This window comes from Apium graveolens, chromosome 10 (genome assembly GCF_009905375.1).
Source record: "Apium graveolens cultivar Ventura chromosome 10, ASM990537v1, whole genome shotgun sequence".
NCBI lineage: Eukaryota > Viridiplantae > Streptophyta > Magnoliopsida > Apiales > Apiaceae > Apium > Apium graveolens.
This window is the reverse complement of record NC_133656.1, coordinates 42,742,287-42,766,786: the sequence shown is the minus strand read 5'-3', so window position 1 is coordinate 42,766,786 and position 24,500 is coordinate 42,742,287. Positions and strand designations below refer to the sequence as shown.

Sequence of the window (24,500 nt, the reverse complement as noted above, 5' to 3'; positions counted from 1 at the left end):
CCGCAAGGTATATGTAAAGTATGTCTTATGGACTTGGTTTGGCCAACAACGGGGCTTCACTCACGTATTTCTTTAGCTGTTCAAAAGCCTCTTGGCTTTTAACAGTCCATTCAAATTTCTTCACCTTCTTCAAAGTTTTAAAAAATGGTAGACACTTATCTCCTGACTTGGAGATGAACCTCCCCAAGGCCGCAATTCTCCCCATCAAAATTAGAATATCATTTATAGAGTGATGCAGCTTCATATTCAGGATGGATTTGATTTTTTGGGGTTTGCCTCGATTCCTCTCTTCGAGACCATGTGACCGAAGAACTTTCCAGACCCAGCATCAAAGGTGCACTTAGCAGGCTTTAACATCATTTTTTGGTGCCTCACCACTTCGAATGCCTCTCTGAGTTAATCAATGTGATCGTCCTTAGCTAGGCTTTTGACTAACATGTCATCGACATAGACCTCTAAGGTTTAGCTGATCAGATGAGCGAATATTTTATTCACCAATCTTTGATAGGTGCCTCATGCATTCTTTAGTCCAAAAGCCATAACAAGATAGTAAACAACACCAAATTTTATAATGAAAGATACCTTGAGAGTGTCATCCTTATGCATTTTAATCTGATTGTAACCACTGAATCCATCCATGAAGTTTAGCATCTCGTGCCCAGCAGTAGCATCGATCAGGGTATCAATCCTTGATAAAGGGTAGCAGTCTTTAGGGCATGCATCGTTGAGGTCAGTGAAGTCGATGCACATCCTTCACTTCCCATTGGCTTTCATGACCATCACATGGTTATCCAATAATTCAGGGAATTGTACTTCCTCGATAAATCCAGCTTCAAGAAATTTCTCAACCTCCTGATTAATGGCTTTCTGCCTATTAAAGGCATAAGTTCTCTGCTTCTGCTTTACGACCTTCTGAGTCAGATCGACATTCAGCTTGTGAGTTATAAGGTTGGGGTCGAGCCCAGGATGTTAGTCCCTATCCAAGAAAATACATCATTGTTCTCTTGCAAGAACTTTGTCAATTGGTCCCTTAGGGGTTGCCCCAAGGACGCTCCAATGTAGGTGACTTTATGAAGGTCTAACGGGTATGAGGGAATTGGGACCAAGTCCTCGGCTGGCTTCCCTCGATGCTCATCGCTCTCTCCGATATCCATGTCTTCTATTGGGAGGATCTGCCCGCCCTGGTTTCATCGGGCCTAAGTGTTGCTACATAGCAACTTCGGGCCATTTTTTGATCTCATTTCTCTTCTCTGGCACCGTTTCTAGTTGGGAACTTGAGTACCATATGACAAGTCTAGGGCACAGACTTCAACGCATGAATCTCGGTTCTCCTCATGATTGCGTTGTAGGTACAGGTTGTCTTGACAACCTGAAACTTTAACATCTGTGTGGCCTCTCTAGCCTATTCTCCAACAGTCACGGGGAGTCGAATTGCTCCTTCTACTTGACACTCTACTCCATTAAACCCGTAGATGGGTTCATCGGAGGGGGTCAGTTGGGAGTCAGTGTACCCCATCCTTAAAAACGTGTCATAAAACAAAATATCTACGGAAGCTCCATTGTCAACCAGGACCCTTTCGACAGAACGATTCCCAATTATCGGGGTGCTAATTAGGGGATCATCCGGAGGGAATTTCAAACCATCAAGGTCGGGGTCACCGAATTTAAGTGTCATCTCAGTCTTGGCATGTTTGGGTGCATCTCCGACTATATTCATCACCTCTATAGCATAAGCCTTTCGAGAGTTCTTTGTTGTCTCAGTGGTCATTGGCCCTTCGGAGATCATGTTGATCACTGCCCCTCTGGGTTGTGGGTTTCAACCTCTGTTGTTACCCCTTGATCATCTTCTCTTTTGTAGCTATTGAGTGGCATTTATGACACTTTATTACGCTCCGTAAAGCTTTAAATTGGTGTAAATGTACTCAAGTTATTGGTGTTTTAATGTGTTTTCTAGTGTTTTTACATTTCAGGAATTATTCTAAGAATCAGGTGAATTAGCATTGTTTTGGTGCTAATATGGTGTTAGGATGATGTCCTAAGAGTAAAGCTCCGGAAGCCAACTCGATTGCAGCAGGAACTAAAGATATTAAGAAGTTTTTCCAGAAGCACGGTGCACCCACTCTGGTCTAGTGCACGGTCGCGCCCATTTGTCAGAGAGCCAGCGTGCCCGCGGTGATGAAGCGCGCGGCCGTACCGGGTCGGGATCCCAGAATCCTGATTCTAGTTGATTTATAATTGGAGGACTTCTATCTTGCATGGGCTGCTATATATAGTTAAATAAAGGATGTTTTCTAGAGATACGAACACATCAAAGTACAAGAAGAGCCATAAGAAGACCGTGTTAGCACGATTCATCGAAGACGAAGAAGATCTTGTTTTTACTTGTGAATCTTTGTTCTAAGTTGTAACTTGGATGCTAGTTTTCTTATTCGTGAACCTTACTCTTGATTTGTACTTGGTTTTATTATTTATTCAGTATAAATACTACATTTATTATACCCTACTTTCATCGGAACCCACGTTGATGATGAGTCTGATTATGGGCTAATCGTTATCATGGGGTTCTAGCGGATTTATTTATGAATTTATTTAGTTAATTTGTTTTGATGCCTTATTGTGTGGTGATTGTATGATAACCTAGTATTGGTTGTGCTTATTCGTCTTATGAGCGTCGCAAACTTATAAGATAGTGTGTTAATTCTTAATGAAGCGACGGTGAATTTAAGAATTTAGAACTTGCCATGCTAGCATAGGTTCATGTGTTATTGTTATGCCTGATTTGTAGGTAATTTTAACAATCTTACTTGCCCTATGTAATCATGATAGATAACTTGTGCATTAAACCGTTATGTTGTCAAATTCTATAGACATATAGGGTCTCAATATAATTGGTGTCTATTCAGCTTCTATCTATTTTGTGGATGTCTGGTAGTATGGTATTCGTGCAACGAAAGTTGGCCTTTATCAGTTTCGTGTTATATGATAAGTGTCGTCACCATTACATGCTAAGGTTAAGAACAAAAAGGCTATTGAATGAAGTATTTAATGAAGTTAGAATCCCATGTTTGTCATATATATTAATTCAACCATTCTTATTCTCTTAGTTATAATTGTTAGTTTAATTCTTAGTTATAATAAAAACCCGATATTGTTATACTCTTAGCATTGGATAATAACCATATCATCGGTACATAAGTGCATAAATTAATTAGTTAACCAAAGTCAGTCTATGTGGGAATGAACTAGAAATAATTATATATTACTTGTGAACACGTATACTTGTGTGTATTATTAGCGCGTGTTTAGCGACTAACAAGTTTTTGGCGCCGCTGCCGGGGACTACAGTGTTAATTTTTTTGTTTATATGTTTATCATCAGTGATCGTTAAAGTTTATTGACTCGAACATTTTTACTTATCGGTTTCCTTGTCTTATTTCAGGTACTCTAGTGAGCGTGTATGTATATACGTTCACGGTCTCGTAAGAGAACTCTGGATTAAATCGAGGAAGAAGTTGTAGTGGTTCAAAGGGAAGTTTTTGGGGATGAAGAGAAGGTAGAAGATGAAGAGAAAATCGAGGAACCAGTTTTAGTAGTAATGGGAGATCAAGCAGAAATTTCTAAGGTTTTGATGGACTGTTCTCAGCCTAAGATCAATGACATTTAGTCAAGCATCATCAGGCCATCCATCTTGGCTAACACTTTTGAGATCAAGTCAAGCATGATTTAGATGATACAAAACTCAGTTCAGTTTGGGGGTTCTCCTACAGAAGACCCCAACATGCACATCAGGGATTTCATCGAGATCTGTGACACTTTCAAGTTTAATTGGGTGACTGAAGATGCTATCAAGCTGTGACTCTTCCCATTTTCTCTGAGGGATAAAGCAAAGTGCTGGTTACATTCTCTACCACCAGGGTCTATCACCACATGGGAGGATCTTTCTCAAAAGTTTCTCACTAAATTTTTCCATATGGCGAAGACTGCTGTAATCAGGAATGCTCTTACTCAGTTTGCTCAGCAAACTGGTGAATCTCTGTGTGTGGCTTGGGATCAGTATAAGGAGATTTTAAGTGCCCATACCACGGCATGCCTGATTGGATGATTATTAACTGTTTCTATAATGGATTGGGTGCTACTTCTAGACCCATGCTTAATATAGCATCAGGAGGAGCCTTGTGGGCTAAGAGCTACGATGAAGCTTATGAATTAATTGAACTGATGGCTGCTAATGAATACCAGAATCCTTTTCAGAGACTAACTTAAGGAAAATTAGTAGGAATTCTGGAGTTGGATGCAGCAACTGATATAGCTGCCCAACTTAAGGCTTTGACGATGAAGGTGGACACATTGGCCAATTATGGAGTTAATCAAATCACTAGTGTTTGTGAGCTTTGTGCTGGTGCCCATGAGACTGATCAGTGCACAATTTCTAGTGAATCAGCTCAGTTCGTGAGCAATTTTCAGCGATCGCATCAACCCGTGCCAGCCACTTATCATCCCAACAACCGCAATCATTCTAATTTCAGCTGGAGCAACACTCAGAATGCGGTTCAACAGCCTTATCAGCAGTATCCACCTAAGCAGTACAACCCCCCTGGTTTTCAGCAACCGCAATATGCACCAAGGCAGCAACTTCAACTGCAACAAGCTAATGAAAAATCTTAAATAGAGGAGTTGAAGCTTATGTGCAAGAGTCAAGTTGTTTCCATCAAGACCTTGGAAAATCAAATTGGTCAAATTGCCAATGCCTTGCTAAATCGTCAGTCTGGTACACTACCTAGTGACACTGAAGTGCCAGGAAGGAAGGAAGCTAAGGAGCAGGTGAAGGCAATCACTTTGAGGTCTGGAAAGGTTGCGAATCCCAAACAAACTCAAGCATTGACTGAAGAAGGTGAGGCCGAAAAAGAAGTAGAGCAGATGGAAGAAGAAGTGGAATCAAGGAAGACTAATGTTGAGCACACTCCTCCTGAGGGTAATACAGGGGAAAAACAGATCTATCCTCCACCGTATTTTCCTAAACGGCTGCAGAAGAAAAAGCTGGACAAGCAATTTGAGAAGTTTCTGGAGGTGTTCAAGAAACTTCATATCAACATACATTTTGCTGAGGCTCTTGAGCAGATGCCTAGTTCCACAAAGTTTATGAAAGGTATTCTCTCTCGGAAAGTGAAACTAGATGATTTAGAGATAGTCGCTATAACACCCTCCAAATTCTGGGTATAGATTTGGGGCATTATTAACACTAACTACTTACAGAACCTATACAATCATAATATAAATAAATAATTACCCTGAACTACTATTACTCATGATCTTTTTAAGGGTAAGGAATGAAAACAAGAATGACAAACCAACTTTATTAAACCATTCTAGAAAAGCTGTCTCAAGAACTCTTTTTATTACAAAACATTATTCTATTCAAATTTTAAACTAAACATCTTTTATTCAAATTATAACTATCACTTATCCTGTTACACCTGGTCTGGAAACTCAAAGCTCTCTTCAGGGATAGGGACAAACACTGTTCGAATTAGAGGGTCCCGCATCTTGACCCACTTCTTGACTATTCGGGTTCTGATGGGTTTCATTCTCAACCTTAACTGAAAAACAAGGCGAACAACAATAAAAGGGGGTGAGCCAAAATTGCTCAACAAGCCTGCAACAATATATATATAGTGTAAAGAGAAAAGGATAAATGAACCGGTAATTTGCTGGTTTGAACAACCATCTATTTCTGTAAAGAATAATAATTTCCATAACTGGCGAGTGCCAAATGAACGAGAATGGAAACAAGAACCAATATATGAACTATAACCTGCTGATCAGTCAGGATACAGTGCGCATCTGTACCCAACTGCATAGACCCAACCAACATATGGGGTACCCAGACAACTATGGCCTAATAATCAAGGGTCCGGTTCATACCCGACCCGTATCGTAACCATCCAGTCATAGCTTAGCATCCGGAACAATCAATATGCTTTCGATGTATCCTAACATCGGGATATTTCAGAGTATATGTAAATAAGGGTATAAGTATTGGAATATGAATAGAGGATTCAATAAATTAGGAGAAACTAAGAATCGAAATAAAGTAGAACAAAGGATCAATAACTGTGTATCAGTGTTTGTGAACGATAATTATCAAGGTGTAATTGTTATTGAAAGTTGGATGTAACTCACTATTCAGATCTTAGAATAGGGGAAAAACTGTCCAGGCGTGCACTTCACCTTGTATGATTCACAACCTTCCATCTCCTGCTTGATTCGCCTTATTGGTACTAAATCTATCAAGAAAAGATATTCGTTTAGATGACTTACTTCATACGCAATCTCAGGTTGATACCACGTAGCTTTAATTGTCTACCAATACGATTCTATATGGCTCGTATATAACTATATAATACATAAGGTTCACATAATCACGTAAAACACATAGCACATAAGGCATATAATTAATTTTAGACTTATAATTATTTTTAGAATCGATACTAGACTTATATTCGCATTAACAAACACTATTTGACTCAATTCCTAATTTTTTTGGGATGTATTAGACCTCGTTTTTATCATAAATAGGGTCTATAAACAATTAATTATCATAATCCGACTCTCTTTTGAAAGAAATTATGATTCATAATTATTTTTAATGGAATCATGTCATTTTTCTGAGTCTAAGGGTCTTCGTTTCACTCAAATCGGATAAACGGTTTAATAATTATGCAATAAACAAGATTTAATTCATTATAAATCAACTATAAATAATTAATCATAAATAATTAAATCTTAACTATATTTTTAAATAATTAATTAAGAATTATTATATTTTAAAATAATTATTCCTTAATTTTTAGAATTAATTACGATTTATTACGAATTATATAATAAAATCGATTACTTATAATTAATTACCCGATACAAATAATTATTACAACTCTGATAGCATAAATAAATGATTCGACGCTCGAACGCAAATTCCCAAATTATTGAAACACAACTCGAATAATTACGAGTTACTCGCATTAATTGATTAATTATCGAATCATTAATCAAATTATTCGATCTTAATTATTTAATCTCAATTATTAAATAATTAAATAATAAATAATTAAATAAATAATTAGATAAATAATTAAATGAATAAATAAATAATTATAATTTCGAATTTCTAAATTAATAAAATAATTTAGAATTTAGTTATAACATAATTCAGATTTTAAATCTAATTTTTATTTGTTTTTCTAATTTACAAAAACTATTTTCTGATTTATACAAATAAAATAATTAATTAAAAATTTCAGAAACAACTTTGCACACAGGAAACAGAGGCTTTTCGGATCGAATGGCGGGGGAAGGGAAGAACAGATCGCCGGCGACATGAAGAAGATGACCGGCGCGGAAGAACTCGCCGGAGAAGCCCAGAATCCGGCGAACTTCCGACATCCGGCGTCGGTCGATTCCCGGCCAATCGTACATAAATCGACTCCGTTTCCGCTCCAAAATCCATCTAAACGCTACCAGGAACTCACCCATCACCTTAGCAGCTCACCATCACGCAGTAATCAACAAAAATGTTCAAAACAATCTGATGAACTCGCGATTTTCCGGCGAGAAACCCAAACCCCTCAGAATGCAACCAAATTAATCGATTTATATCTAAAAACGATGCTCTAAGTATTCAGAATTGTTTTCAATAGTTAAAATCAATCAATAACATACAGAAATTCAAGAAAAGCAAAACCAAAAACACTAAAAACCAAAAACTCGACGTAACGCTCCAGGGGTTATAAAATTAAAGTAAATACATCAAATCATTCCTAAGACTATGATAAAGCTAACTGAATCATCAAAATAAGCAAACGATTCTTCAAACTAAAAAAACCCGAAATTCATACCAAGAACACAAAAAAATCAATTTTAAGATTTAACCAACCTCAGTTGATGTTGTTGGTATCAATAGATTCGTCTCTTCAGAAGGATTGTGTTGGTTACTCGATCTTTTTTATTGGTTTAGTAAATCTCTCAAAATCATAGTTTGATCTTCTTCCTCCTCCAAGAACACAAACCTCACCAACACTCTCTAATTTCTATTTTTTCTGATTTTTAATAACCAACTAATTAATAATTAATATTAATCAGCTATTTATACTAGGGAAAATAATACTCCTAAATAAAATTAAGGGTCTAATTACACATCTAATAAAATTATTTGGCCCCGATTTTTATAATTTTTGGGTATTAATTATGAATTTTTAAATATCCAATAAGTATAAAATATATGCCAAAAATTCCCAAAAATTGTAAATAATACAAAAATGCAAATAAAAATGATGTTTGATAATTTCATGATCATATAAAAATAAAAATGTGATTTTTGTGGGGCTTTTGACACCCGAAGGGTCCCGGAAAATTCGTTTTTCGCAAAAAAGGTAAATTTGTAAAACGTTAAGATCTTCAGAATATCGATGTGGTATAGGCCATACTTAAAAAAATAGGGCCACTGATTTTGTTTGAAATACGAGCTTTTGAAACACTGTTTGAGCTGTACAAATTTTGATATAAAACATATAACTTACAATAAAACACTCAATAATTACTCGAAACACATTCGGATCAAAACAGACAACACGTAGCACATAGCAGTTAGGGTTTTATAGCTCAACACACTTAATCACATAATAATACACATAAATTATCTTTATTAAGATATAATACAAGTGTAATTTCTCGGTCGTTACATTCTCCCCCTTTATTACGATTCTGTCCTCAAAATCACGCTATGAAAATAACTGAGGGTACTTTCTAACATCTCACTTTCAAGCTCCCATATTGACTCTTCAACCACGGGATTTATCTACAAGACTCTTCCTAATGGTACATACTTATTCATTAAGAATCTCTCTTGCCGATCTAAAATTCTTACCGGTTGTTCTATATATGAAAAATCTGCTTGAAACTCTATCAGCTCATACTCTATTATATGCCTTGTATTAGGGTTATACTTCTTAAGCATTGACACATGAAACACATTATGAATATGCTGCATATGGGGCGGTAAAGCTAACTCGTATGCAACTTTTCTGACTCTCTTCAGAATTTCAAATGGACCGACGTATCGGGGCTTTAGCTTGCCTTTGTTGCCAAACCTAGTCAATCCCTTCCATGGTGATATCTTTAGCAATACATGTTCTTCTTCTTGATAGTCCACATCCCTTCTGGTTGGATCTGCATATTTTCATTGTCGATTTTGCGCTGCTTTATGTCACTCTCGAATAAGCTCTACTTTTTCCTTGGTCGGCTGAATCAGTTCTGGACCTAAAATTTTGCGCTCTCCAACTTCATCCCAATATATAGGTGATCTGCATTTTCTTCCATATAAGGCTTCATAAGGTGGCATTTCGATGCTCTCATGGTAGCTGTTGTTGTAAGAAAATTCCACTAGCGGTAACTGCCTTCAAAGTATATCGCACATACACGTAACATATTTTCAATTGTCTGGATAGTCCTTTCACTTTTCCCGTCCGTCTAAGGATGATAAGCAGTGCTCATGTTTAACTTGGTACCTAGACACTCCTGGAATTGTCTCCAAAATCTTGAATTAAAATGTGGATCTCGATCCGATACAATAGACATCGACACTCCATGGCGCATCATAATTTCTTTGAGATATAGGTGCACTAACTTGTCAAGCGAAAATCTTTCATTAATTGGAAGGAAATTAGCTGACTTGGTTAATCTGTCGATGATAACCCAAATCGCATCGTGATTTGCTCTGTTCCTTGGAAGTCCCACTACGAAATCCATAGCTAAGTGCTCCCATTTCCATTCTGGAATATCTAGTGGTTGTAGTAATCCGCTTGGGCGTTGATGTTCAACTTTGACTCTTTGGCATATATAACACTTACTGACCCATTCCGCTATCTCTTTCTTTATATCTGGCCACCAAAAGTTTTTCTTCAAATCTCTATACATCTTGGTGCTTCCGGGATGAATTGAATATCTTGAGCTGTGAGCGTCTTGTAAAATTTCCGCTTTCAATTCCGATACGTTAGGTATCCAGATTCTCAAAGCATCTCGAAAAATTCCCTATTCATCTTTCTGGCTGGTAATTTCCTCTCCTGAAAAATTGTCAATTTCATGATTCATTACTTCTTCCTGACATCTTCTTATCTTTTCCAATAATTCTGGCTGGAATGTCATTGCGTAGATCATTTCAGTGGAGCTTTCTGAAACAGGAACTTCAATTTCCAATTTATCGAACTCTCTGATCAATTCCTATGAGGATGTTAAAATATTCAATCTTTCCTTTCGACTCAATGCATCTGCTACAACATTCGCTTTATCTGGATGATAGTTGATTGATACGTCATAATCTTTGATTAGCTCTAGTAAACGTCAATGTCTCATGTTGAGTTCTTTCTGCGTGAAAATATACTTCAATCTTTTATGATCCATGTAGATTTCACACTTCTCACCATAAAGGTAATGTCTCCAAAGTTTCAGGGCGAATACAATGGTTGCTAGTTCCAGATCATGCGTCAGATATTTTTACTCATGAGGCTTTAATTGTCTAGAAGAGTATGCGATTACATTGCCATGTTGCATCAAAACACATCCAAGTCCTCGATAGGAAGCATCATTGTAAATGACAAAATCTCCTTGATCATCAGGTAATACAAGTATAGGTGCGGTTACTAGTCGACTCTTCAATTCTTGAAAACTCTCTTCGCATTTTTCATTCCATTCAAACTTTTCATTCTTCTGGGTCAACTTGGTAAGTGGTGTTGCTATCTTTGCAAAATCTTTAACAAATCTTCTGTAATAACCTGCTAATCCCAAGAAACTTCTAACTTCCGCCGGAGTTTTCGGTCCTTCCCAATTTAAAATAGCTTCAATCTTTGCTGGATCGACTTGATTCCTTCAACACTGATGATGTGACCTAGAAATTGCACTTTTTTTAGCCAAAATTCGCATTTTGAAAACTTCGCATAAAGCCGTTCCTTCCTCAATGTCTCCAATTTCATTCTCAGGTGCTCTACATGTTCTTCTTCTGTCTTAGAGTAGATCAAGATGTCATCAATAAATACAATGATAAATTTATTCAAGTACCTCTTGAATACTCGGTTCATCAAATCCATAAAAGCTGCTGGTGCATTGGTTAGTCCAAACGCCATCACAAGAAATTCGTAATATCTGTATCTCATTCGGAACGCAGTCTTTGGAATATCTTCTGCCTTGATTTTCAATTGGTGATAACCCGATCTTAAATCGATTTTTGAAAACCATGCCGCTCCTTTCAATTGATCAAATAAGTTGTCGATTCGGGGCAAAGGGTATATATTCTTGATAGTTAACTTGTTCAACTCATGATAATCGATACATAATCGCATGCTATCATCTTTCTTCTTCACGAACAACACTGGTGCACCCCATGGGGATACACTGGGCCTTATAATTCCTCTCTCAAGAAGATCCTGCAATTTCTTTGCTAAATCTTTTATTTCCACAAGCGCCATTCGATATGGAGCTTTTGAAATTGGTTCAGTTCCTGGTGCTAAATCGATATTGAACTCGATTTCTCGATCCGGAGGTAGTCCTAGAAGTTCATCTGGAAAAACATCGGGAAACTCATAAACTACAGGAATATCTCCTATCTTTGGACTTTCTTTTTCCATATCCAATACATAGGCTAAATAAGCTTGACATCCTTGACGTAACAATCGCCTCGTTTGCATCATCGTTAAGAATATCTGCTTTTCTTTTTCGCCTTTAAACGTTACTGTTGCATTCTCCTCGTTTCATAAATTCACTTTCTAATTCGCGCAATCGATCTGAGCATTATTACTGGCTAACCAATCCTATCCTAAAATAACATTAAATTCTCCTAACTTGAAAGGTATCAAGTCAACTGAGAAATGATGTCCCGCTATTTCAATATCACAACCCGGACACACTCGATATACCACAATTTGATCATCGTTTGCTAACTTTATGATTAACGTCTCGTCTAACTGTTGAATTTCACAACATAGCTTAGGAATAAATTCTTTAGAAATAAAAGACCTCGTAGCTCCAGCATCAATCAGTACTTGTGCATTTACAGAATTCACAGGAAGCGTATCTGCAACCACGTTCGGACTCTACACAGCTTCTTTCATCGACATGTTAAAAGTCCTTGCCCTGGGCTGATTGTGATGTGGTGACGGAGGTAATGCCAAAACCCTTGGAATGTTGGCTACCATTGCTGCTCCTCTACAATCTTTGGCGATGTGTCCTTTTCTTCCGCATTGGAAACAAATGACTTCTACCTTCCCTATCGGACATTCCCGAGAGTAGTGTCCCTTCTTCTTGCACTTGAAGCATGTGATGTTTGGCTTGTTATAAAATCCAGTATGCTTCTTTCCACAAGTTCTGTAGTCAGGTATGGGTGGTCGGATAAGTCTCTATTGATTTGGGGCTGGGAGTCGGTTACCCGTCCTCTGGTTGCCTGCTCTGTCATTCTGAAATTCACATTTCCCCGGGCTTGAAACCCTGGCCTTCTATTAGAGCGGTTCCGAAAACTTCCTGGTCCCTTTTCCTTTTGGTATACTTCACTTTCTCCCTCAATAATCATGGCCTTCTGAACTACGGCTATATAGGGCGTCAGTTCGAACACTGTTACTCTGCTACGGATCCACAGATTCAATCCCTGTTGAAACCTCTTGGCTCGCTCATCAGTATCTACCTGCTCAGGATCAAACCTAGCCAATTCAGTGAACTTGGCTTCATAGTCCGTGACCGACAAATTTCCCTGCTTCAATTCCAAAAACTGGATTTCCATTTGATTCTTCATGTAACGGGGAAAATACTTTTCCAGAAAAGATCGGTAAATCTATCCCAATTCACTACACATTCGCCTTCCAGCGCTTTCTTAGATTCCCACCAATAATTGTCCTCACCCTTTAAGAAGTAACTAGCAAAATCAGTGTTTTGATATGCTTCAACTTTAACCAACGCAAAGGCCTTCTCCATTTCTTTTAACCAGACTCTTGCCTTAGTAGGATCCGTTGACCCTTCGAATTCTGGAGGCTTCACCGAAACACCAAAATGCAAGTGCTGCACCAAACGCTGCTTAAAAGTAACTACAGGTACCGCTGGTGGTGATTATGGTTCTGGATGAACTACTTGTTGTACTATTTGTTACTGAAATTGTTGTTGTTGTTGTTGCTGCATCTGCTGCTGCATCATCATCATTTGCTATTACATAAGCTGGAATATTTGGTCCATTGGGTTATTGTTGTTTTGACCCTCGGTATTGCCATTAGACGACTCGGTTCTTGTTTTTATTTTTGGTGACATGGTTTAGATGATAAAATAATTGGTTCTTTTAATAACAGTTTATTAAACAGGTGATATGAATAAAAAAACAATTTTATATGGTATTAAAACAAAATTTAAGCAGTTGATATTGGAAAGAAAAATAGTTTATAAAGTATCGAAAACGAGTAATTAAAAACAGTTCAATGTTTAAGTAAATCGCTTGGAAATAATTGAAAGTTTTTGGAAAAATAAATGGTACAACATGGTTGTAAATAAAAACAGCATTTTAAAATATGCAACGGTAAAACAGTAAAATAAATGTAAAAGCTTGAGAGACTGGAAAATAAAAGAAAAAGTGGAAAGGTTCATTTTATATATATAGGTATGACACCGGCTACAAGTGTCGGTGTTTGATACAAAAAGAGTCTACATCAAATCAGTTATACTGCTACCACTACCAGTCAAAACTAGCGACTACACACATGTAACCCAGGAACTCACCCATCACCTTAGTAGCTCCCCATCACGCTGTAATCAACAAAAATGTTCAAAGAAATCTGATGAACTCACGATTTTTTGGCGAGAAACCCAAACCCCTCAAAACGCAACCAAATTAATCGATTTATATCTCAAAACGATGCTCTAAGTATCCGGGATCATTTCAATAGTTAAAATCAATCAATAACATACAGAAATTCAAAAAAAACAAAACCAAAAGCACTAAAAACCAAGAACTCGACATAACGCTCCAGGGGTTATCAGATCAAAGTAATTACATCAAGTCATTCCTAAGACTATGATAAAGCTAACTGAATCATTCAAATAAGAAAACAATTTTTCAAACTAAAAAAACCTGAAATTCATACCAAGAACACAAAAAAATCGATTTTAAGATTTAACCAACCTCAGTTGATGTTGTTGGTATCAATAGATTCGTCTCTTCAAAAGGATTGTGTTGGTTACTCGAGCTTTTTCAGTGGTTTAGTAAATCTCTCAAAATCATAGTTTGTTCTTCTTCCTCCTCCAAGAACACAAACCTCACTAACACTCTATAATTTCAATTTTTTCTGATTTTTAATAATTAATAATAATTAGCTGTTTATACTAGGGAAAATAATAACCCTAAATAAAATTAAGGGTCTAGTTACACATCTAATAAAATTATTTGGCCCCAATTTTTATAACTTTGGGGTATTAATTATTAATTTTTAAATATCCAATAAGTACAAAATATATGCCAAAAAATTCCCAAAAATTGTGAATAATAAAAGAATGCAAAGAAAAATGATGTTTGATAATTTCATGATCATATAAAAATAAAATTATGATTTTTGTGGGGCTTTTGACAGCCGAAGAGGTCCGAAAAAGTCATTTTTCGCGAAAAAAGGTAAATTTGTAAAACGTCTAGATGTTCAGAATATCGATGTGGTATAGGCTATACTTGGAAAAATATGGCCAATGATTTTGTTTGAAATACGGGCTTTTGAAACACTGTTTGAGTTGTACAAATTTTGATATAAAACATATAAATTACAATAAAACACTCAATAATTACTCGAAACACATTCCGATCAAAACAAACAACACGTAGCACATAGCAGTTAGGGTTTTATGACTCAACACACTTAATCACATAATAATATACATAAATTATCTTTATTAAGATATAATACAAGCATAATTTATTGGTCATTACAGTCGCTCTTACGGAGGAATGCAATGTTGTGCTGCAACAGAAGTTGCCTCCGAAGCTTAAAGATTCAGGAAGCTTCACTATTCCGTGTACTATTGAAAAAGTATCTTTTGACAGATACTTATGTGACTTGGGAGCTAGCATAAATTTGATGCCTTTGTCAATCTTCAAGCAGTTGTACTTACCTGATCCAAAACCAACTTATATGATTTACAATTGGCCGACCGTTCTATTACATATCCGCGAGGTATTATGGAGGATGTCTTGATCAAGGTTGATAAACTCATCTTCCCTGCTGATTTCATCATTCTTGATTTCAAGGAGGATAAGAAGATTCCCATAATCTTGGGACGACCTTTCTTGGCGACTGGCCGAACCTTGATAGATGTGCAGAAGGGTGAGCTCATAATGCGAGTGTTGGATCATGATTTCACTTTTAATGTGTTCAATGCTATGAAATTTCCTACGGAAAATGAGGAGTGCTTAAAGGTGGAGTTGGTCAATTCTGTGGTTACTTCAGAACTTGATCAATTACTAAGGTCTGATGCCTTAGAAAAAGCCTTATTGGGAAATTCAGATAGTGAAGATGACGAATGAGAAGAACAATTACAATATTTGAATGCTTCTCCCTGGAAGAGGAAGATTGATATGCCTTTTGATTCTCTTGGAATGGAGGAATTGAATAAAGCTCCTAAACGCCTTAAGCCATCTATTGAGGAAGCTCCCACTCTTGAGCTTAAGCTTTTATCTGAGCATTTGAGGTATGCGTTTTTAGGTGATGTATCTACTTTGCCTATGATTATTGTATCTGATCTTTCAGGTAGTGACGAGGAAAAGCTCCTGAGGATTCTGAGAGAATTCAAATCGGCAGTTGGTTGGACTATATCAGATGTCAAGGGAATCATCCCTTCTTATTGCATGCATAAAATTCTGCTAGAGGAAGGTAGCAAGCCTACGGTTGAGCAACAAAGAAGACTTAATCTGATCATGAAGGAAGTAGTGAAGAAAGAAATTCTTAAGTGGCTAGATGCAGGGATCATTTATCCTCTTTTTGACAGTTCATGGGTAAGCCCCGTTCAATATGTGCCAAAGAAAGGTGGAATTACTGTGGTAGCAAATGAGAAGAATGAGTTTATTCCTACAAGAATAGCCATGGGATGGAGAGTTTACATGGACTACAGGAAGTTGAACAAGGCCACTAGGAAGGATCACTTCCCTTTGCTCTTCATTGACCATATGCTTGATAGATTGGCTGGTCATGAGTACTCACTACTAGAAAAAGTAGAATAGATATCGGCTAAAATCCGATGTCTATGAACAAAAAAATCCGATGTCTTCGTGGGTGATGTTAAAGACCCCCCATTTAACATCGGTTTTAAATTGATGTTAAAGAAGACGTATAACATCAGTTTTTAAAGATGTTAAATTTCTAATGCATATCTAATCTTCATATATTATCATAATATGATATTTTTATCAATTTAAACATATGTGAGATAAGCCAAATATTTCCATTTACTCATTAAACTGATGTTACTTATACTAGTAACAATGGTTTGAAAGATAAACCGATGTAAACATAACTTTTGACATCGGTTCTTTATTTCAAACCGATATCTACTGGTCATAAACCGATGTCTAAAAACTTTATAACATCAATTTTTTGTTTTAAGTTTTTTTTGTTTTATTATTTAACATCGGTTTTGTTTGATGCAACTGATGTAAATGTTCAACTAAAACTGATGTATAAAGATTTGATAGACATCATTTTGCAGTGCAATGATGTATGTACTTTTTTTATTAATGCACATTTTAAAATTAATATATTTTTTAGTTGCAAAACTTCAGTTATCATTACCAAATCAAGATGATAAAGTCTTACAATGACGAAAAACCAGAAACATATAATTTTCAAAGATACAACAATAACAATCCGACATCTATTTTAAAAAATAAAAACCAAATTAATTTATATCTTTACTATTCTGAAGAAAGAATAATCGAACTCTTCTTTCTATCAGATGTATTGATGTGTGTGTGCCTTATCGTGCCACCGTGTACTTCAGTCCCTCCCACGTTTGGATTCTTCCAGCACTTGTACAAATCCTGGATGAGCTCCTCCTATCTATAGGCTTAGGCACAAACCAATACAGCATACTTCGTAATCTCAGGCCAATCTTGGGATTCAACAATCTACACTCAAGCAAAAAACCTGTTATTAAACGAAAGAAACAATAATAGATAAAGAATAATTGAACTGGTCGGATAGACAGCAATATTAACTTATATCAAACTTTCCCAATTCCATAAATTGAACCTCTCCTCTGAATGCAGTCCATACCAATCCAACTGATAAGTGATATCCTAGGTGCTGCAACCCGCTCTCCTTATTATGACTTATTAAATTTATAACAAAGTAGTAAGTTTTAAACAGTTAAATATTACAAGCAGTCACCAAACTGATTTGATATCATAGTAGAAGCATCAAGAAAAGTACCGAGCTACTAGAGTCCAGCTGAGTTATACTAGATGATATACTTCCGTTGGACGGAATGATATCTGTCGATGTAGAGAACCCCATCCTAGATAGTTGCATATCAATGGATGTATCACCCAAGTTCCTAGAAGCATTTCCTTGTTCAAACTGTTCAGAGGATACCCCTTGCGAGGAAGACAAACGAGGCTTCTGCTCATTTTCCTGATCATTTTGCTCTTGTTTCACATAATGTCCTGAAATTAAACCATTATTACTCTGCTCTTGATTAAGTGATGGTTGTCTATGAACTGAATTCTGTAGCACTTTTGAAAGATTTGCTGAGTGAGAAAATTTACCACCCTGTAGTCTCATGGGTTCAGTAACAGAATTTTACTTCTCATACTTGGGCAAACCCATGGATTAAACCGTTCCAGCGCCTGGACGAGTCGTAACTTGCCTTGCCTGCATATTTTGAGACTGTTGTTTCAGAGATTTTGCTGAGCTATTTATATTTCCTCCGCCATATTGGTGATAGTTACTGCCTGTGGTTCCATAAGGTGGAAAAGATGGAGAAAATTGTATATATTCCTGCTGCTTATTAAGTCCCTGTATTGGAAGGGGGCGCTCCCTGTCTTGCTTAATATCACGCAATAAATGTGCATTACTATCCATTGCCATGTTACTTGAATCACTGAACGTTTGTGCAGCAGAAGAGGAACTAGATGGGTCTACTGGAGAGTTGAGACCCTTTTGATTAAGTTGTACGAATGAATGAGATTTGGCACCAACAGCTGGCATTTTTATTCGCTGTTGTTAAGCTAGAACCTGAGAGTGTGATGCAAATTGGTTGGGAGCAACTGATGAGCTGCGATGATCCTGCAATTCAGCTCAGGTTTAGTAATAACTCATATTTCGATTAATTGTAAAAAAAATTAATTATTACTCCCTCAAATTTATACAAGATGTCCTTACTGCGGCAAAAATGCTCTTAAGAAAAAAAAAGTCGTTTTAAGGAACCAAGAGTACTGATATCGTCCTCAACTGGAACATGCTCCAGCTTCAATTCTAATAAAAAAGGTTGTATTTTATTTTTTACTGCAACTTGAACACGAGAATGACAAGAAGAAATGTAACAGATAAAATTTACAATTTCTGGAGCACAGTAATTGATTTTTCTTTTCATTACGTGTTCCTGCAACCTTACTATTGCAAGCTTAAGCATGTGATCTCCCACAAGACCTCTCATGTGCTTAACAAATGCATCTTTGGAGATTTCATTTTGCTGAAACAGCAAGACATAAATTATAAATAGGGTAAAAATACAAAAATGTAGTAGCTATAACGAGATCAGAGTCATAGTGTTACTTTCAGTCTACTATAGAGAGTTCTGAGTTGCATAGCTTTGTCTCTATCGAGCAATGGTTCAATAACTGGAAACAACATTGCAAATGGTACTTGTTTTCCATTTTTTGGAGTACCCTGTCCTCCGACGACCGTAATTGAAGGTAACGCATCCCAGATAATAGGCAACGGGCTTTCTTCACAGTAATCACCATGAGCACTACTAGTTCTTTGTAATTCACATCCAATAAAAAACAAAAACACAACAAAAAAACTAAAACAAAAGTGTAAAAACAAAAATAAAAGAAAAAGAGACATAATCAGTTATATATATAACTGAAAACAACAACAAATCGGTTAAAAAGATAAAAATTGAAATTTAAAAATCACTTACTAATTCGAGCGGAATAAGGATAAATAACAACATAGATAGGCCGATTGGAACTTCATCTGCACCTAGTTAACACAAATCGAACGATTTATTGAAAACAAGAGTTAGGGTTCATGTAATTGAAAGATATAATTCAAATTAGGGATCTTAATTGTGAGTTCTTGGTTTCAATTTGGAAAGTTAGGTTTTCAATTTAAGGTTCTACGTTGAGAGATAGTTTTGATAGCTTTGATTTTTGATTTTGTGTTTTTTTAAATGTATATTTGAGGATAAAGTTGAAAAGAGGGGGAAGAGTTGAAAATAAACTAAGGCAAAACGGGGGAAATTTAAGAGGGAATGAAATTTTGGCTGGGGGAAATGGGGAAGACGCGCTGCTGAAATTTTTTTAACAGATATTTAACATCGGTTCTTCTAACAAACTGATGTTTATAAGCACAAAAGACATCGCTTGCTCAAAACCGATGTCTAAAATACTTTTTACATCATTGAAATAAGCAACCGATATAAAAGAGGTGATGTCTATTCTACTTTTTCTAGTATTGCCTATGGTCTTCTTGACGGCTATTCGGGTTATAATCAGATTTTTATCGCTCCAGAAGATCATGAGAAGACTACCTTCACTTGTGCATTTGGTACTTTCTCCTTCAGAAAAGTTTCTTTTGGTCTGTGTGGTGTACCAGCCACATTTCAGAGATGTATGATGGCCATTTTTTCAGATATGATTGGCCAGAGTGTGGAGGTGTTCATGGACGACTTTTCTGTATTTGGTGATTCTTTTGATGAATGCTTGCAAAATCTTGGACATGTTCTCAAGACGTGTGTTGAGACCAATTTGGTTCTCAATTGGGAGAAATGTCACTTTATGGTACGACAGGGCATTATTCTTGGGCACAAGGTTTCTAGGAAGGGTCTTGAGGTGGACAAAGCCAAGGTGGGGGTCATTGAAAATCTTCCTCCTCTTATTTCTGTTAAGGGAATTCGTAGTTTTTTTGGTCATGCGGGTTTCTATAGGCGTTTCATCAAAGACTTATCTAAGATATCGAAGCCATTGTGCAGTTTGTTAGAGAAAGATGTCCCTTTCAAGTTTGATGATGAGTGCTTTGCAGCTTTTGAAATAGTGAAAAAGAGTTTAATCACGGCAACTATCATAACTGCACCTGATTGGTCTGAACCTTTTGAGATGATGTGCGGTGCAAGTGACTATGCAGTTGGAGCAGTTATTAAGCAGAGGAAGAACAACATATTTCATGTGGTCTACTACGCTAGCAAGACCCTAAATGGTGCTCAACAGTATTATACTACTACGGATAAAGAACTTTTGGCTATTGTCTATGGTTTTGAGAAATTTCGATCTTATCTACTTGGGACTAAGGTGACAGTTTTCACTGATCACGCTGCAATTCGTTATCTTGTCTCAAAGAAGGACTCGAAGCCTAGATTGATTAGAAGGGTTCTTTTTCTTCAAGAATTTAAACTAGAGATCAAGGATATAAAGGGGACTGAAAATCAAGTCGCAGATCATCTCTCGCATTTAGAGAACCCTATTGCCACTTCATTGGATAAGACATTGATAAATGAGTCTTTTCCCGATGAGCAGCTGTTTGGAGTGCAAAAAGAAAAACCATGGTTTGCAGACATTATAAACTACCTTGTGAGTAATATCATGCCTCCCGACTTATCTTATGCTCAAAGGAAGAAGTTTATACATGAATTGAAGTGGTATATGTGCGATGAGCCGTTTCTTTTTCGACAAGGAGCTGACCAAATCATCAGGAGATGTATTCCTTACAGCGAAACAGGGGGGATCTTACGAGATTGCCACTCAACGGCTTATGGAGGACATTATGGTGGAGAAAAGACAGCAGCTCGTATTCTGCAAGCAGGTTTCTTTTGGCCAACCTTTTTTAAAGATGCTCACCAGTTTAGTTTGAAATGTGATCGATGTCAATGTGTAAGTAATATGTCTAGGAGGGATGATATGCCTCTTAATGTGCTTCTCGAAGTTGAGGTCTTCGATGTTTGGGGAATTGATTTCATGGGTCCATTTACCTCATCCTGTAATAATCAGTACATCTTGTTGGCGGTTGATTATGAGTCGAAATGGGTTAAAGTTAAGGCGTTGCCAACGAACGATGCGAAAGTGGTGCTTAATTTTCTTTATAAGCAGATATTCACAAGATTTGGAACTCCAAGAGTCATAATCAGTGATGATGGGTCACATTTCTGTAACCGCAAGTTCACTACTATGATGCAGAGGTATAATGCGAATCATCGCGTTGCTACATCTTATCATCCTCAAATGAATGGTCAAGCTGAGGTATCTAACAGGGAGATCAAGCACATTTTAAAGAAAGTTGTGTGTCCATTGAGGAAGGATTGATCTTTGAAGCTTGATGAAGATGTTTGGGCGTATCAAACAACATACAAGACTCCGCCTAGGGATGTCACCGTATCAGTTGGTTTATGGTAAGGGGTGTCAATTGCTGGTGGAGCTGGAGCATAAGGCATATTGGGCTTTGAAGAAATTGAATATATTAAGCCATATTATTTAACATCGGTTTTGTTTGATGCAACTGATGTAAATGTTCAACTAAAACTGATGTATTAAGATTTGATAGACATCATTTTGCAGTGCAATGATGTATGTACTTTTTTTATTAATGCACATTTTAAAATTAATATATTTTTTAGTTGCAAAACTTCAGTTATCATTACCAAATCAAGATGATAAAGTCTTACAATGACGAAAAACCAGAAACATATAATTTTCAAAGATACATCAATAACAATCCGACATCTATTTTAAAAAATAAAAACCAAATTAATTTATATCTTTACTATTCTGAAGAGAGAATAACCAAACTCTTCTTTCTATCAGATGTATTGATGTGTGCGTGCCTTATCGTGCCACCGTGTACTTCAGTCCCTCCCACGTTTGGATTCTTCCAGCTCTTGTACAAATCCTGGATGAGCTCCTCCTATCTATAGGCTTAGGCACAAACCAATACAGCATACTTCGTAATCTCAGGCCAATCTTGGGATTCAACAATCTATACTTAAGCAAAAAACCTGGTATTAAACGAAAGAAACAATAATAGATAAAGAATAATTGAACTGGTCGGATAGACAGCAATATTAACTTATATCAAACTTTCCCAATTCCATAAATTGAACCTCTCCTCTGAATGCAGTCCATACCAATCCAACTGATAAGTGATATCCCAGGTGCTGCAACCCGCTCTCCTTATTATGACTTATTAAATTTATAACAAAGTAGTAAGTTTCAAACAGTTAAATATTACAAGCAGTCACCAAACTGATTTGATATCATAGTAGAAGCATCAAGAAAAGTACCGAGCTACTAGAGTCCAGCTGAGTTCTACTAGATGATATACTTCCGTTGGACGGAATGATATCTATCGATGTAGAGAACCCCATCCTAGATTGTTGCATATCAATGGATGTATCACCCAAGTTCCTAGAAGCATTTCCTTGTTCAAACTGTTCAGAGGATACCCCTTGCGAGGAAGACAAACGAGGCTTCTGCTCATTTTCCTGATCAGTTTGCTCTTGTTTCACATAATGTCCTGAAATTAAACCATTATTACTCTGCACTTGATTAAGTGATGGTTGTCTATGAACTGAATTCTGTAGCACTTTTGAAAGATTTGCTGAGTGAGAAAATTTACCACCCTGTAGTCTCATGGGTTCAGTAACAGAATTTTGCTTCTCATACTTGGGCAAACCCATGGATTAAACCGTTCCAGCGCCTGGACGAGTCGTAACTTGCCTTGCCTGCATATTTTGAGACTGTTGTTTCAGAGATTTTGCTGAGCTATTTATATTTCCTCCGCCATATTGGTGATAGTTACTGCCTGTGGTTCCATAAGGTGGAAAAGATGGAGAAAATTGTATATATTCCTGCTGCTTATTAAGTCCTTGTATTGGAAGGGGGTGCTCCCTTTCTTGCTTAATATCACGCAATAAATGTCCATTACTATCCATTGCCATGTTACATGAATCACTGAACGTTTGTGCAGCAGAAGAGGAACCATATGGGTTTACTTTAGAGTTGAGACCCTTTTGATTAAGTTGTACGAATGAATGAGATTTGGCACCAACAGCTGGCATTTTTATTTGCTGTTGTTAAGCTAGAACCTGAGAGTGTGATGCAAATTGGTTGGGAGGAACTGATGAGTTGCGATGATCCTGCAATTCAGCTCAGGTTTAGAAATAACTCATATTTCGATTAATTGTAAAAAAAATTAATTATTACTCCCTCAAATTTATAGAAGATGTCCTTACTACGGCAAAAATGCTTTTAAGAAAAAAAGTCATTTTAAGGAACCAAGAGTACTGATATCGTCCTCAACTGGAACATGCTCCAACTTCAATTCTAATAAAAAAGGTTGTATTTTATTTTTTACTGCAACTTGAACACGAGAATGACAAGAAGAAATGTAACAGATAAAATTTACAATTTCTGGAGCACAATAATTGATTTTTCTTTTCATTACGTGTTCCTGCAACCTTACTATTGCAAGCTTGAGCATGTGATCTCCCACAAGACCTCTCATGTGCTTAACAAATGCATCTTTGGAGATTTCATTTTGCTGAAACAGCAAGACATAAATTATAAATAGGGTAAAAATACAAAAATGTAGTAGCTATAATGAGATCAGAGTCATAGTGTTACTTTTAGTCTACTATAGAGAGTTCTGAGTTGCATAGCTTTGTCTTTATCGAGCAATGGTTCAATAACTGGAAACAACATTGCAAATGCTACTTGTTTTCCATTTTTTGAGGCATTATTCGCCTGTGTGGTTGTCCCAGTTTGATGAGTATTCATCTTTTGCGACCACAGATACTGAGATAGGGTACTTGGATCTTGTATTCATCTTTTGCCTGACTTGATATCATAGGAGAAAAGAGGAGTACCCTGTCCTCCGACGACCGTAATTGAAGGTAAGGCGTCCCAGATAACAGGCAACGGGCTTTCTTCACAGTAATCACCATGAACACTACTAGTTCTTTGTAATTCACATCCAATAAAAAACAAAAACACAACAAAAAAACTAAAACAAAAGTGTAAAAACAAAAATAAAAGAAAAAGAGACATAATCAGTTATATATATAATTGAAAATAACAACAAATCTGTTAAAAAGATAAAAATTGAAATTTAAAAACCACTTACTAATTCGAGCGGAATAAGGATAAATAACAACATAGATAGGCTGATTGGAACTTCATCTGCACCTAGTTAACACAAATCGAACGATTTATTGAAAACAAGAGTTAGGGT

At 36.6% G+C, this 24,500-nt stretch overlaps 1 non-coding gene across 1 annotated transcript; it reads right to left on the bottom strand.

The window, feature by feature from the left end:
- Nucleotides 1-3,985: 3,985 nt before the first annotated feature.
- LOC141694257 (small nucleolar RNA R71) lies at nt 3,986-4,088 on the bottom strand. Its single transcript, XR_012563577.1, has one exon. It is a non-coding gene; the product is annotated as a small nucleolar RNA R71 (small nucleolar RNA).
- Between the last annotated feature and the right edge of the window lie 20,412 nt (nt 4,089-24,500).